Below are 15,668 nucleotides of genomic sequence, written 5' to 3'. Positions count from 1 at the left end.
TGATAAAGTCTGACCTCACCGCTCTGAAGAGGGCCTGGCACCCTGTAACAGGAAGGGACGTGTCCAAGTGCAGCTTCTGCAGGAGGAGGAATGAGAATTAGGCGGCACAGACACCACTGGGGACTAGTTTCTGTTCTGTCCTCACCCCTCCAGAGATGAAACAGACATTTATTTGACCCTAGCGATTACAGGTCCTTTCCAATTAGAACTCAGGAGCTGCGAGGGAAAATGTAGGAGTGCTGAAGAGGCACTGATTTTTCAACATCACATTGTATTCTACTTGGCACCTTTTTCACCACGTGAAACTACCCATGCAGGCTTTCTTGATTCTACATATTCCTGCATCTACATATTTTCTTGATTCTATGTATTCCTGTGATCCTTTGTCACTCATCACACACATTAAATAAGGATTTAGTTGCAGACGCATTCAATTCGCTTTCACAGTCATTGAGTCTTTGGTATCATAGTGAGAAAGAACAAATCAACATTTGGGGTTCAACATAAATAGTACATTTCTTCTGAGGTTTTCTTCTCTGAGGAAGCACAGAGCTACAATGACTGAATTCGGTTAAAAGTTTGAGGCATTCACAGCTTGCTGCATGTGATGGACTTACTAATACTCTTTCTCACCTGGAGGAAATAAGTTGCTTGTTTTGAATTTCAGTTATCAAATTGAAAAACCTTACTCCTCTCGACCAAAAGGATACAATGAGACAGTGTGGGAGAAACTGTTTATAAACTATGTTGTAAATGTCACAATGATGAGCGAACTGGAGGCCAGAAGAGATGGAGTCCCTGTTACCAGGCCACCCTTTCAAGGTCAGGCACCAATCAGTGAAGTATCCAACAACACAACTCAGGTTCCTTAAAGGCAAGTCCCTGCTCCTTATTCAAGGTAATTCTTGATCACGTTTTAACCTGTGACTCATTGTACATAAAAATCAGAATAGGACAACACCTGAACCCTTTGACAGCTTATGCAGTTTATGAAAATCTTCAAGAAAGCACCCCTGTGGCATTTTTCATATTCTCAAGGTATATATGCTTCCCCATGCCCACCCTCATAAAAGACAGAAAAAAAACATTAAGAACTCTTAATCTAATGCTATAAAACATGAAGGAGGATATCAAGTGAAGGACAAAAAATAAGAAAACAATCCATGGATACTACTTGATCGTATCATGGTCAAGAAATAATGGTTACTTCTGTACCTCTAAGTAAGTAATAAGAACATTCAAATTATTCCTTTTGACCAGCAGCTCAAGAGAAACGATGCTTTTTCCACCAGCTCCCTTCTCCCAGTTCCTTTGTACTATTTAATTTTGATGGAAAGACAATGCCTAATAGGATCATTTCAGAATATGGAGGAATTACTACCTAGGATATTTTTTCTCTTGCAAGGAAAAGTGCTTGTTTATTTTGGCTTTCCCATGTTTCTCCCAATAATGAGCCTAAGTAATGTTGTTGAACTAGAGGCTGGCCGGCTTTCAGAAGCAGCCATTGAGAAAGGACTGATCTGAAATGAGAGAAGAGGGAACCATTAAGCTAAAAATAAAATGAATGCCAAGCTTTGACTCTCTCCAGGGTTCTCTTATGTGTCATAACTTATGCTTCATGAAGGTCCCAAGGGGGGAGGTCATAAGTCAGTGTCACTTGGCTGGTTCAGTGCAGGCCATTGGGCTAAATGTGTCAGTATACTCTGCCCCTGACCACAGGGGCCTGGGATAAACCAAGACATAAAATAACCTGACTTGCCCCTGAAGGAAGAGAAGCTGCTGCTAAAATGAGACTTGGCCTTTTAGTAAGGTCTACACATGCCTTTGACCCCAGGGCTTTTGGCAGAATTTCTGGGAATGGCATGCCACAGCTTCTTAATCTATAAACAGCAGAAAATTTATGCACCATCTCCGTGAATCTCAGAAGAAATGGCCAACAATTCTCTGAATGCATGCTATTTGAATGTTACAGATATATGGTTCAGGACTCACTATACAGAATCATAGCATTTATGGGTAGCATTATGGATGGAATCTTAGACGCCATTTTAGTCTAGGAATTACACACAAGCTAGAGAGAAGACTCCTTGGCAATGTTAATTGAACACAGTGGTTACAAGCTGAGACACCTTGTATCCAGTTGCTTGGTTTTGAATGCCAGTTCCATCCTGCACTGTTCTACCTCAGTGTCAGCATGTGAAAACTAGGAATAATTCAAGTTTCTACGTCATAGGGAGCTCTGAAGAGTAAGTCAGGTAATAATATATTTAAAGTGTTTGGGCTATCAAATTAAGTACTATATAATGTTTGCTCTTATTGTTGGAGAATTTCACACAGTGCTACATAACGCTTATTATACAGCTTTTAGTTCTTATTAACCACAAAAGAACCTACATGTATTTGAGAAGTGGTAAATCATGTATATGGGATACATTATCTATTCAGTTTACACAGCGTTCATTGGAGAAGGAAAAGGCAACCCACTCCAGTGTTCTTGCCTGGAGAATCCCAGGGACGGGGGAGCCTGGTGGGCTGCCGTCTATGGGGTCGCACAGAGTCGGACACGACTGAAGAGACTTAGCAGCAGCAGCAGCGGGGAATATTCTTGGACCAGTTTTGGTTACTAGAAGTAAATTCTCTTTCCCAGGGTATATACAGGGTTGGAATGGAGGCTAATTAAAAGCAACAACAATAGGAATTAAACACTTTATTGAATGTTCCAGTTGCCATGCTAGCTGGCTTACCAGGCGTGATTTTATTTCATTCTCCTGACAGCCCTACCAGGTTAATACTATTATGATCTCTATTTTTACCCATGAGGAAACAGACTGATAACCCTTACATGCCTTTCCCAAAGCTGGCATGTTGCAGGGCCTAGCTCTAAATCTTAGGCCGTGCTGTAAGTCACACTATGTACTGACTTCTTTCCAGTGACTCTAAGAGCGATGGAAATCATAGGTTTCTGAGAATCACTTGCAGACCTGGGATAAAGACTCAGCCTTGAGCCAATCATCAACAGATGCAGATGGTAAACAGGAGCACAGACACAGGAAAGCAACCCTTGTAGAAACAAATGGAAAGGAACGCAGAAGTCTACCATGTAAACACAGTCCTAGCAGTGGCACAGGGAAAAGAGGTCAGCTCATCGGTGGTTTCCCTTCTCTCCTGAGTCTTTCTGTCATTCAGAGTGAATTCATGCATTTTCCAGCCTCTCATGCCTTGGCTCGGCTGGTGTGTTCCACACTGTCTCCTGGATCTCAGATGGTCCTTGTCCTTTGAGACTTCCACAATTTGTTCCACTGCATCTGAAATCTTTCTCCTGGTTGCTGACACAATTGAAGACTATTTACTTACCTGACCCTGTCCTACAGGGTCCTGACTGTCCAACCATACTTTGTTATAAAATTTAATCAATTATTCTTAATCTTGTAGAGACTTAAAGGTTTCCCCTGCCCTTCTGGGCTAACTACTACCCTCCTCTCTATATTCACCCACAGATGCCTCACTAACCTTGAAATGAAAAGATCCTTTGGAATAGGAAGTCTTAAAGTCATCATATGAATTGACCAATAATTTGGACTGTAGGATTCAAGGGTAGTTCAAGGATGGAATGTATACTCACAAGCAACAGAAGTCACGCGGGTTGGGCTGTAACTAAAGGCTTGCACTGTAGTTGGCGCAGGTCTCTGCGTGTAGCATGTCGCATGCATACTCCTCCATTATGTTTCTAACAATGTCACCAAAGGCCACATTGCCTCGTCTACACTGTATAGAATTTATTACTATCAACCAAAATTACAAAGTTTTATTTCACAAGCACAAGTTCTTCCAACTGGTATTTGTACATTTATATTTACAAACCAACTAAATAATCTTATATTTGTCATTATTGTAAAGATCTAGGGAGATTCAGATCATTATTCCAACATGTTAAGATCTGTTTGGATTTTGATGATGTCAAAGCAATAATATATTAAGAAATTTGTTAAACATACACTTATCTAAAGTGAAAATATTAGGATAAGACCAATAACAGAGTTTTTTTAATAAGCCAACACCAATCAGCTCCCCCTATCCCCAGTTGCTAAGAAGTATCTCTAAGTATGTTCATTCAACCAGTTATTAATCTTCTAATTGCATTAGCTCAGCTCATATTTCTTAATCTTGTCTCCAATAACATCATGAAAGAATTACACAATGCCCCACTGAAGTTCATGTGGTAAGTAGTATTTCGTCTATGGCATTTCCTTGAACAATGTTTCCCACTAATTTGGCCAGATTTAATTTAGCTAAAAGCAATTTGACAAAAAACAATTTGTTCAAGAAGACAGTTTTGTCAAAACAACGATCTAGTTAAAACAGAATAATGCCAATCGGCATTTTTTCAAAGTTGGTCATTTTTTGTATACTCTGGACAGAATTGTGACCCATTTTTCACCTTATATATTTTTGTTCATATTTTGCCTTTTCTCAATAGTTTAATTTCTTAAATTTCTAGCTCATTTCCAGTTAGTTATTCCTATTAAGCCTACTTATAATGTAGAATGAAACAATCTGACTATTCAGCAATTAATTAGAATGTAAATGTCTATCAACTGATGGATTATTTTTTAAAAATATACTAGGTTTCAAATGCCATATGGTAAGTAAAATATCATATGTTAGTCATCAGAAACACATATTAAAGCCTATCATACTCTAATGTGAAATCATTGGTCAGCCCTATTTGAATATCATTATGTTAAACAATTTTTTTCTGGTTTGTATTTATAATTTTCCCATAATGAGCATGTGTTTGCTTAAAAAGTCTAAAATAATACGTAAATCACAGTGATGGTCTATTGTTTAATTACTTCATTAGCTTCAAATAATTAGCTCCTTTTGCTTGATGCTTAGGTTTTCTTGAGTGATTCCTTAATTGTTCAAACTTTTTCAATAAAGACAGAGTAATTGTTTGAAGATAAAGGATGTACATAGTGATATAAACAAAAAGTTCTGAAAAGTGTAAAATAATGTTTACAGATACCTACAGCTTTATAAAGCTGTCCTATGTTTTGTCACCCATAATGGAACCTATAATGATGGAAGATCTTCATTTTCAACTAATTTATTGTGTTGACCAATTTGCTTTAGATCAAATTACCTTTGGCTATCTGCTTTTACATGCTGTCTACCAAGCTAACAATACATTAGAGAAAAGAAATGTGACCATCAAGGTGATTTTTTTTTTTTTTTAGTAAATCTATTCTGATTCTAGGAATCCACTAGCATCTCTTTCAGTTGTTCCACAAACCACTCCTTTAATAAACCATTTTTGAATCTTGCCAGTTTGCGAAAATTAAGCAATATGTCTAAGTTCCTCTTGAAACTGTCTAAAGACAGCAATGGTGAGTAACCTCCTACTTAAAATAAGTGCCGCCAAACGTGGCTAGGATGACGTCCAGGCACTTTATTCCAAGTATTTTCTCAAGGAAATTGCTCAACTTCTCCACCATCTGGCATCTCTACAGAATCACATCAAGAATATGACATATATTTAATATTCTCCCACCCTATAGGTATCCCAATGCTATTTTTCCCTTGACCCATCTTACTGTTACTACTGTGATTTTAAAAACCAGTGTGGTTCCCAGGGCCATGATTGCTGCTTGACCCTGTTCTTACCTCCTCGTCTACATTTATGGCTGTCTGAGAGGGCAGGCGTATAGGAGTCACCAAAAGCTCCTGGAAATTGCCATCCATGTCTCCCTGAGCCCTGTGGTGCTGCTACCGGTACCTAGGTGATAGGTTGCACTTTCTATTATTTTGCCTAATACACCAAATTACATAGATAAAATATTTAAATTATCTTCCATCTTGTCTGTGAAAGGATACAGTCAGGTTATTAACTTTTAAGTCATAGTCTTCAATGTCCTAGAGCTTTTAAAAAATAAATGGTCTAACCATATCTCTCAGGGTTTTTGTTTACCTAGATTTGCATGCTGGATAATCTCAGTAAAAACTTATAGAATTATTGAAGGAATGTGTGTCACATGGGATGTGAAATTGTAGAAGATAAATTCAGCTATTCCTTCAGCCTTCCATTCATTCAGTAAAAAGTGAAAAAAATAACAAAAGGCAACTATTAGCTCTAGAGGCAAATGAAATTCTTTAAATATGAGTTCTGTAATGGTGGTGATTTCAGCAGGGTTTGGTTGTTAACAGTGACAGAGAATTCTTGTTCTTAGTCTTATAATTCTAGTGCTTTTGTCTACCTTTTGGGAACTTCCTCCAAACATTGCGATGCTGAGAAATCAGAGTCTGAATGCAGCTATGAAGAAAAGACTCAAGATTTTCAAAGATGAAAAACACAAGAACTTCAGTGAATCAATAGAGGAGATGTCATCCTTAGATAAAGAGAGAAATCTTGAAAAAAAAATTATGATCCCTTATTAGGCAGTTTTTCCTGAACGGACATAGGCAATATATTTCACCTTTGTTCCTCCCACAACTCTTTTTTTTCCCTCCTGCTTTTAATTTTACTAAAATAAGAAAAGGAATTCCTAAGAACGGCTGTGATATAGTGTCTGGTTAACAAAGCTAACACATTGCCTAAATATTTATTCTCACGTACAGGGTATTTGGATTGCAGATGTGCAGAAATATTGTCAGGTTAAAAATAACTCTTCCCACAAGGCGGTGGTGCACTGGAATGCTAATCCAAGCCCACTGCCTATCCTTGTGAACCTTGCATCCTGGGTGTCCTAGCTGTACAAAGTAAACAGCCCCAGCCTCATTTCCTTAGGAACCTCACCTTTTCTCTTGAGCCATTTAAAAAAAAAAAAAAAGTGTGCCTAGACTAGCAAGAAACAGGGCAATGAGAGGAGAAAAATCCTCAGAGAGCCACTCTGCATTCTCCTACATTCTTTATTGTGTGCCTGGTGAGGGAATTTTCTTCTCTTCAGGCCAAAGGTAGCTTAGACATTCTAATCCTTAGAGTGAGTAAGTACTTTGCTTAAACCCTGTGCAGCTTATCAGTAATGTGGTTCAAAGGGTAGGCTCATGGAAATACCTGGGGCCAGGTTGGACAGCTTAATCCTGGAAGGGAGAATGCCTGGAAGGCAGATGGCGTCCAGGTCAGGTCCCACCTGTACTGCCACTTCAGACTTCAGGCAGGGTGCCCTCGCCCCTCTGGGGTTCACCTCCTCAGCCTGAAAACCGAAAGCAACTTGTATCCCAAGAATGTGCCCTGGAGGCAGTATAACAACATAGACCACAAGTCATGGGGAGAAAGACAATGATGAGCAAGAATCTAATTGATCTGTGTGGATGCAGGTTGGTGCTGTCCACGAAAAAGGCACAAAAAGAGGTTTGAAAATCTCAGGGAAAGTTTAAGATACTGACAGTTAACTTAGTCCTCATGGAAGTGCCAAAGGCAAACTAGGAGAGAAGAGGCACCTCAGCAGAGATTTAAGAGAAAAGAAGTAGCATGAATATAGGTGTTGGTCTTCTCCTTTATGGCCTGCAGAGCACAGACAGAAGATTCAGCATCTTCTCTTCCCCTCCAACAGAGAGAGATTTTACAGTGATTCTCTCTTAGATCATTTGGATACCTGAAAGCATCCCACCTGAAAGTATTCCACCCTTGGAGTCTGAACTTGAATGAAAACATTAAAAGCACCTATAAATTTCTACGGAAAGATTGGGATTTTTGTTAACAGCATTAGACAAGTAACTGCTTTACATGTATACTGTCGAACTTGTTCTGTAGCATCTTTTGTCTGACAAGCCTCTGACTCTTAGTCTGCATTAGAGTAACTTCTAGCCTCCCAACTTCATTTGCCACAATCACAAGCAACTGGCCTGCACACAGCAACACCTGATCCCAGCAGTTTCCACCTCTTGCAGAGCAGTGCCAACACCACTGTAACAGCAGGGTTTCACTGATTCCCCTCCCATGCTTAAATTAACAGGCAGCCAGCGACACTTAAGATACAGACCCGCAGACCTGGACTGACATTTGGTTACAATTCCACTGGGATTTTCTCTCTATAGCACTAGTCCTGCATACAGACCCACTTTCAAGTGGCAAAGATAATTTGATCCCATTTTAAAGGATACTTATTACACTGAGAGCAGAGAAAAAACCTGGCCTATCCTGGGAATGTTCACACAAGTTTAAAAGTATAACGTATCAATGTGACTATTTCATTTTGGAAGAATTTTTTTTTAAAGCAATGGGTTTGTGGGGTTTGTTTGTTTTTGTTTTTGTTTTTTTTGTCTTTTTAAATCAGAGCTATATGTGCATGTTTGACAGTGAGCTGTTATTCTTAAAGGCAGCAGGAGAAGGCAGCATGTTAAAGTTTCACATTAAACAAAAAAGAGTTTTAAGAAACGTCCTCAAATTACATTCACAGTTTGAAAGTTCAAGAATTGTGGCTGAGCCCTACTTACCTTACAGTTTCAGGTCCCAAGGGGTCTTTAAATTTAAAGCAGTACATCAACTGTGCACGACTGATTTTCTTGCATAAAAGTCTAATCTGTCATAGCACCCAGCTCACCGGGAGGAGCCAGCCTCCTGTGCCCGAGCACCAATGAGGGAACCAAAGGAGCACATGTGGGAAGTGGCTTCCCTGAAAACCTGTCACGGTCTGCACATGCTCTCTGTGACGGAGGTGCCAGATCAACCTTGGCTGGAAGCTCACAAAGCACCTCATTGTGAGTCCCGGACATCTCTCTGGGGAGAAGAAAAGGTTATTAAAAAAAAAAAAAAAAAGGCTCTACTCAATCTGAAGTTCTCATGTTTTTGTTGGAATGGGCCTCTCATTCGTTAAAAATATAGAGGAGCTATTTTCTGTTAATCAGCTTCCTGGGGAACAAGTATAACTAATAACAATACATCTATATATTGAGATAAGAGGGGAAGCTTATCTTTTCGAATTCTGCTACTTACTGGTCCTGGCTGGTGTGAAGGAGGGCTCCATCTCATTACTTAGAAAAGGGTCTACTCCGTAAGAACTGACAGGATGCTTTATTGGAACAAAACTCACATTTATGATTATGAGTGCAACAATAATGTTTGTTAGCTTGGACCCACCAGGCCCAAGGATAAAATGAAAATCTACCGTATCTCTGTTATAAAATCATCAGTGACACTGACATAATTCAACTGGACTCTCCCATCAAGTTAACTGGAAGTCATTGTGAGAAGGAATTGCACATCTTCTCATGGGACAAAGATGTACAACGACCAGAAAAACATTTGCCTGTGACCTTCATAGACACCTGCTTTAATGTGCTACAGAAAAGCATTATTGAATGAGGGGGGAAAATGTCAAAATACTCAAACCTCTTTAAAATCCAATGTTAAAGTCTTGATCCATGACTACCCTTTTCTTGGAGTTTGATGTTCAGTCCTTCTGCCATCTTTGCTCAGACACTAGCCTGAAGCAGTTTATCACAGTGAGCAGGTAGCTATGGATGTAAATAAGATAGAAAAGCAGCACCATGAAGTGGAACGAGGAGACCCATGTTCAAGTTCTGGTTCTGTTTGTATCATCAACTCTAAGCTCAGGAAAATCTTGAGGTCTCTATGGGTCTCATTTTTTTTGTTTGTTTTTTTTTCCTGGAAAGTGAGGGAGTTAAACTAGTCCAGAAATGGAAAAGAGAATGCATGCAGTCTCTGAGTGCAGTTCACTGGGCAGGGGCTAAAGTGAGATGGAAACATGAGTCTGTATTTCAAGGGCAGCTATTCCTCCCAAAATAACTGAACCCAATTGAAATGTGCACTGAATTATACTAAATCCACTACTTTTTTTTTTAAGCTTGATTTTCAAATATTTTAAAAATGTGAAATCTAGTTATTATATATGTGAGTAACTTATTCAAAATGTTTAAAAATACTGTGAATACCAAATAAAATCTGTCTGCTGGTTAAATTTGCCCTTCAGGCTATCAGTTTAAGTTTGGCAACTGCTGCTGCTGCTGCTAAGTCACTTCAGTTGTGTCCGACTCTGTGTGACCCCATAGATGGCAGCCCACCAGGCTCCCCGTCTCTGGGATTCTCCAGGCAAGAACACTGGAGTGGGTTGCCATTTCCTTCTCCAATGCATGAAAGTGAAAAGTGAAAGTAAAGTCGCTCAGTCGTGTCCGACTCTTTGCGACCCCATGGACTGCAGCCCACCAGGCTCCTCCGTCCATGGGATTCTCCAGGCAAGAGTACTGGAGTGGGGTGCCAGTGCCTTCTCCGAAGTTTGGCAACTAGGTAATCTTAAATCTTATCCTGCTGGAAAATAAATAATCCAGGGAAATTAGTCTCTAAAAGCAACTGTCTTTCAGCATGGTTAGCAGTCAAAGTAGGTCTTAAAGAAAAGACTTCCTAGTAATTTGGGGTGAAATTAGGGACCTTTGCTGCCCTGCTCTATGATGGTGACCACATGATCAGTGACCTCATGCATCCAGTTTTCCGTGGAAGAGGCTGGAGTAGGACCTAAGGGATCATTAACACTGTAAGAATCTGATGAAGGAAAGGAGGCAGGAGAACACAGGGGAGAAAAGAAAAGATCATTCCAGTAATATAAAAACCAACTGAAGGCAGGGCTATCAGTCTTATCTCAAGACTGAAATGCCAGAATTAAAAGTTCCAGTAGGGTTCACAATAATTAGCTAAATTCAGAAATTTAGAGGAAGAGAAGATTTCTTGACTTGAATAAAAGAGATGTTGGGTGGTTGAGTGGGGTGGAGATGCGTGCAAAGCAAAGTTGACTGAATAAGCCTTTTCTACATCAAAAGGCAAAGTTAACATTGAGATTACTCAGTCCTCAGGGTCTGAGCCATCTGAGCAATGCCGTCCTTTGTGAGCCACTGGATGAGCTCTAACTGGGTGGAGAAGGCCACTTTATGACTGCTGACTCATCCTTGTGAGGGAGAAGGTGCTGACTCAGCAAGGACCCAGGCCAAACTCCTGCAAACATGCTCAGTAAACATTTGTCCTGGCTGATGGACCCTGGCCAGGAGACTAGACCAAAGACCAAGACAGGGAAGTGGTGGTTTAGTCTCTAAGTCGTGGCCAACTCTTGCGATCCCACGGACTCCTCTGTCCATGGAATTCTCCAGGCAAGAATACTGGACTGGGTTGCCATTTCCTTCTCCAGGGGATGTTCTGGACCCAGGATTCGAACCCAGGTCTCTTGCATTGCAGGCAGATTCTTTACCAACTGAGCTACCAGGGAAGTCTAATCCTTCAAGACTCAGCTCTAATCTCAATCATTTTATTCCAGGAAATCCCTCTCTTAACCTCTTAGGCTGCCTTTCTTATAGAACATCTTTTATTTTATTTTATCTTGGTATAGTACTTAAATTGGATTTTTATTTTTATTTTTTTGTCTACTTTTCTGTCTACCATATTAAACTATGGATTGGTTGAGGTATGAATATCATTCTCATATTTCTTCAATCCAGGAATTTAGCACAGTCTATGTCTAGCTCATGTAATTAACTTAATAAATATTAGTTGAATGAATTAGTAAATAGAAGTAACTGGGAGAAATACTGTGCATTATAAATGCAGTGAAATTAAAGTTATAAGGCAAATATTTGAGAGAAAATTAAGTTTAGATGAATTTTTTCCTATGATAATTATTTTTTCTCAAAAGTATAGTTAATTTTTTTTTTCAGTTTCATGCTGTTGTGGGTTCTTATTTTGTATTTGTTCAATATAACATTCCTTATTACCATGTTTATTGCCTTTGCCATAACTCAAACTTTCTAAGCCTTCTTATTTATGCTTCCTAAGCATCTGAATGCAGAGTTCCAAAGAATAGCAAGAAGAGATAAGAAAGCCTTCCTCAACAATCAATAGCAAGAAGAGATAAGAAAGCCTTCCTCAACAATCAATGCAAAGAAATAGAGGAAAACAACAGAATGGGAAAGACTAGAGATCTCTTCAAGAAAATTAGAGATACCAAGGGAACATTTCATGCAAAGATGGGCTCGATAAAGGACAGAAATGGTATGGACCTAACAGAAGCAGAAGATATTAAGAAGAGGTGGCAAGAATACACAGAAGAACTGCACAAAAAAGATCTTCACGACACAGATAATCACGATGGTGTGATCACTCACCTAGAGCCAGACATCCTGGAATGTGAAGTCAAGTGGGCCTTAGAAAGCATCACTACGAACAAAGCTAGTAGAGGTGATGCAATTCCAGTTGAGCTATTTCAAGTCCTGGAAGATGATGCTGTCGAAGTGCTGCACTCAATATGCCAGCAAATTTGGAAAACTCAGCAGTGGCCACAGGACTGGAAAAGGTCAGTTTTCTTTCCAGTCCCAAAGAAAGGCAATGCCAAAGAATGCTCAAACTACTGCACAATTGCACTCATCTCACATGCTAGTAAAGTAATGCTCAAAATTCTCCAAGCCAGGCTTCAGCAATACATGAACCATGAACTTCCAGATGTTCAAGCTGGTTTTAGAAAAGGCAGAGGAACCAGAGATCAAATTGCCAACATCTGCTGGGTCATGGAAAAATGAAGAAATTTCCAGAAAAACATCTACTTCTGCTTTATTGACTATGCCAAAGCCTTTGTGTGGATCACAACAAACCGTGGAAAATTCTGAAAGAGATGGGAATACCAGACCACCTGACCTGCCTCTTGAGAAACCTATATGCAGATCAGGAAGCAACAGTTAGAACTGGACATGGAACAACAGACTGGTTCCAAATAGGAAAAGGTGTACATCAAGGCTGTATATTGTCACCCTGCTTATTTAACTTATATGCAGAGTACATCATTAGAAATGCTGGGCTGGAAGAAGCACAAGCTGGAATCAAGATTGCCAGGAGAAATATCAATAACCTCAGATATGCAGATGACACCACCCTTATGGCAGAAAGTGAAGAGGAACTAAAAAGCCTCATGATGAAAGTGAAAGTGGAGAGTGAAAAAGTTGGCTTAAAGCTCAACATTCAAAAAACTAAGATCATGGCATCTGGTCCCATCACTTCATGGCAAATAGATGGGGAAACAGTGGAAACAGTGTCAGACTTTATTTTTGAGGGCTCCAAAATCACTGCAGATGGTGACTGCAGCCATGAAATTAAAAGACGCTTACTCCTTGGAAGGAAAGTTATGACCAACCTAGATAGCATATTCAAAAGCAGAGACATTACTTTGCCAACAAAGGTCCGTCTAGTCAAGGCTATGGTTTTTCCAGTGGTCATGTATGGATGTGAGAGTTGGACTGTGAAGAAGGCTGAGCACAGAAGAATTGATGCTTTTGAACTGTGGTGTTGGAGAAGACTCTTGAGAGTCCCTTGGACTGCAAGGAGATCCAACCAGTCCATTCTGAAGGAGATCAGCCCTGGGATTTCTTTGGAAGGACTGATGCTAAAGCTGAAACTCTAGTATTTTGGCCACCTCATGCAAAGAGTTGACTCATTGGAAAAGACTCTGATGCTGGGAGGGATTGGGGGCAGGAGGAGAAGGGGACGACAGAGGATGAGATGGCTGGATGGCATCACTGACTCAATGGACGTGAGTCTGAGTGAACTCCGGGAGTTGGTGATGGACAGGGAGGCCTGGCGTGCTGCGATTCATGGGGTCGCAAAGAGTCAGACACGACTGAGTGCCTGAACTGAACTGAACTGAACTGAACTGAATGACCATCTATGGGAACGTTTTAGTCAACAATGAATGTACACCTGACAGTTCACACAAATTGGCCACCTTCAAATCTCATGTTGCTCTAACAATTACCACAGAGGGAGTGGAGGTAATTAACTCAGCTCTGAACTGTTACATGGCAACCAGTGACAGCAGCAGCTCATACTGCCACCAGTGTTCGGGGACCAAAGAGTGGAGTAGATAGAATCATTCTTTCACACATAGATTTGGAACTAACTAGAGAGAGCCTCCACTGTAAATTTTAAAAATACAAGATTAATTATTCAAGATTTCAAGTGAATTAAATTTATTCTGACCGCAAGATTCTATGACTATTTGAGAAACTGATAAATACAAAAAATAAAAGAATGAAGGCAAAATTATGTAGATGATTGTTTTTGTTATTTGTAACTGAATAGCAAACTATCCCTCAAACATAGTAGCTTAAAGCCTTTATCTTATTATCTCTATAGTTATATAAAATGATTGGGCCTAACTGAATTAGTCTCTTGCTCCTAAGCTGCAGTTATATGGGGTTAGATAACTGGTTATCTCTTGTCTTTCTTGATAATAGACATACTAAAGGTGTAAAGTGATATCTCATTGTGATTTTGATTTGTGTTTCTCTAATGTGGTGAGAAGGAAAAGGCAATCCACTCCAGTATTCTTGCCTGGAAAATCCCATGGACAGAGGAGCCTGGTGAGCTACAGTCCATGAGGTTGCGAAGTGTCAGACTTGACTGAGTGTGCGTGCACACACACACACACAAATGATTAGTGATATTGAAAACCTTTTTCTGTACCTTTGTATTTCCTCTTCAGAGAAACTCTATTCAGGTTCTTTGACTTATTTTAATTAGGTTAATTGGGTTTTTCTTTTTTGCTATTGAGTTGTGTGAGTTCCTTGTATCAGTTAATGACAAAATTTATTAATTTAATAATAATGGCTGAATGTTTGTTAATTTTGTTTACCTTTCTAAAAAATAGGTTTGAGTTTAATTGAATTTGTTTCTATTGTTTTTCTGGTATTTATTTATTTTCTGCTCTGTTTTTTGTTATATCCTTGCTTCTAATTTTGAGCTCAGTTTGTTTTCTAATACCTTACATTGTACAGTTAGGTTTCTTATTTGAGATCATTCTGTTTTCCTAATGTCAGTAGGCATTTGCCACTATAAATTTTTTTCTTAGTACTGCCTTTGCTGCATCCCATAAATTTTGGTACATTGTATTTCCATATTCATTTTCCTCAATATTCAAAAAAATTTTTCTCTTTTGATTTCTTCTTTGGCCCATTGATGGTTTAGAAGCATGTTGTTTAATATCTACATATTTGGGAATTTTCCAGTTTTCTTGTAATTGATTTCTAGTTTTATATCATTGTGGTTGGCAAAGATACTTGATATGATTTCAGTCTTCTTATATTTATTAAGACATTTTTTGGTAGCCTAACATATATATTTACCTTTACCAGTGTGCCGTATATTTTTTTATTCAGTTCAGTTCAGTAGCTCAGTCACGTCTGACTCTTTGCAACCCCATGAACCGCAGCACGCCAGGCCTCCCTGTCCATCACCAACTCCTGGAATTTACCCAAACTCATGTCCATTGAGTCGGTGATGCCATCCAAACATCTCATACTCTGTTGTCCCCTTCTCCTCCTGCCCTCAATCTTTCCCAGCATCAGGGTCTTTTCAAATGAGTCAGCTCTTCACATGAGGTGGCCAAAGTATTGGAGTTGCAGCTTCAACATCAGTCCTTCAAACCAGGACTGATCTCCTTTGGGATGGACTGTTTGGATCTCCTTGCAGTCCAAGGGACTCTCAAGAGTCTTCTCTGACACCACAGTTCAAAAGCATCAGTTCTTCTGTGGTCAGCTTTCTTTATAGTCCAACTCTCACATCCGTACATGACTACTGGAAAAACCATAGCCTTGACTAGATGGACCTTTGTAGCAAAGTAATGTCTCTGCTTTTTAATATGCTATCTAGGTTGGTCATAACTTTCCTTCCAAGGAGTAAGCAT

The 15,668-nt window shown here is 39.5% G+C and overlaps 1 protein-coding gene across 2 annotated transcripts in view; it reads right to left on the bottom strand.

Annotated features, from left to right (window-relative positions):
• STARD13 (StAR related lipid transfer domain containing 13) overlaps positions 1-8,575 on the bottom strand; it is a 493,326-nt gene extending 484,751 nt beyond the window's left edge. For both annotated transcript variants that reach the window (XM_024999929.2, XM_024999933.2), the window contains exon 1: positions 8,434-8,575. The gene's annotated coding sequence lies outside the window, so the exon portion shown is untranslated. The remainder of the gene's footprint in view (positions 1-8,433) is intronic.
• Positions 8,576-15,668: the final 7,093 nt, after the last annotated feature.

This window comes from Bos taurus, chromosome 12, assembly GCF_002263795.3.
Source record: "Bos taurus isolate L1 Dominette 01449 registration number 42190680 breed Hereford chromosome 12, ARS-UCD2.0, whole genome shotgun sequence".
In the NCBI taxonomy this organism is placed as follows: Eukaryota; Metazoa; Chordata; class Mammalia; order Artiodactyla; family Bovidae; genus Bos; species Bos taurus.
The sequence above is the reverse complement of the archived record's forward strand: the minus strand, read 5'-3'. Positions and strand labels throughout refer to the sequence as shown.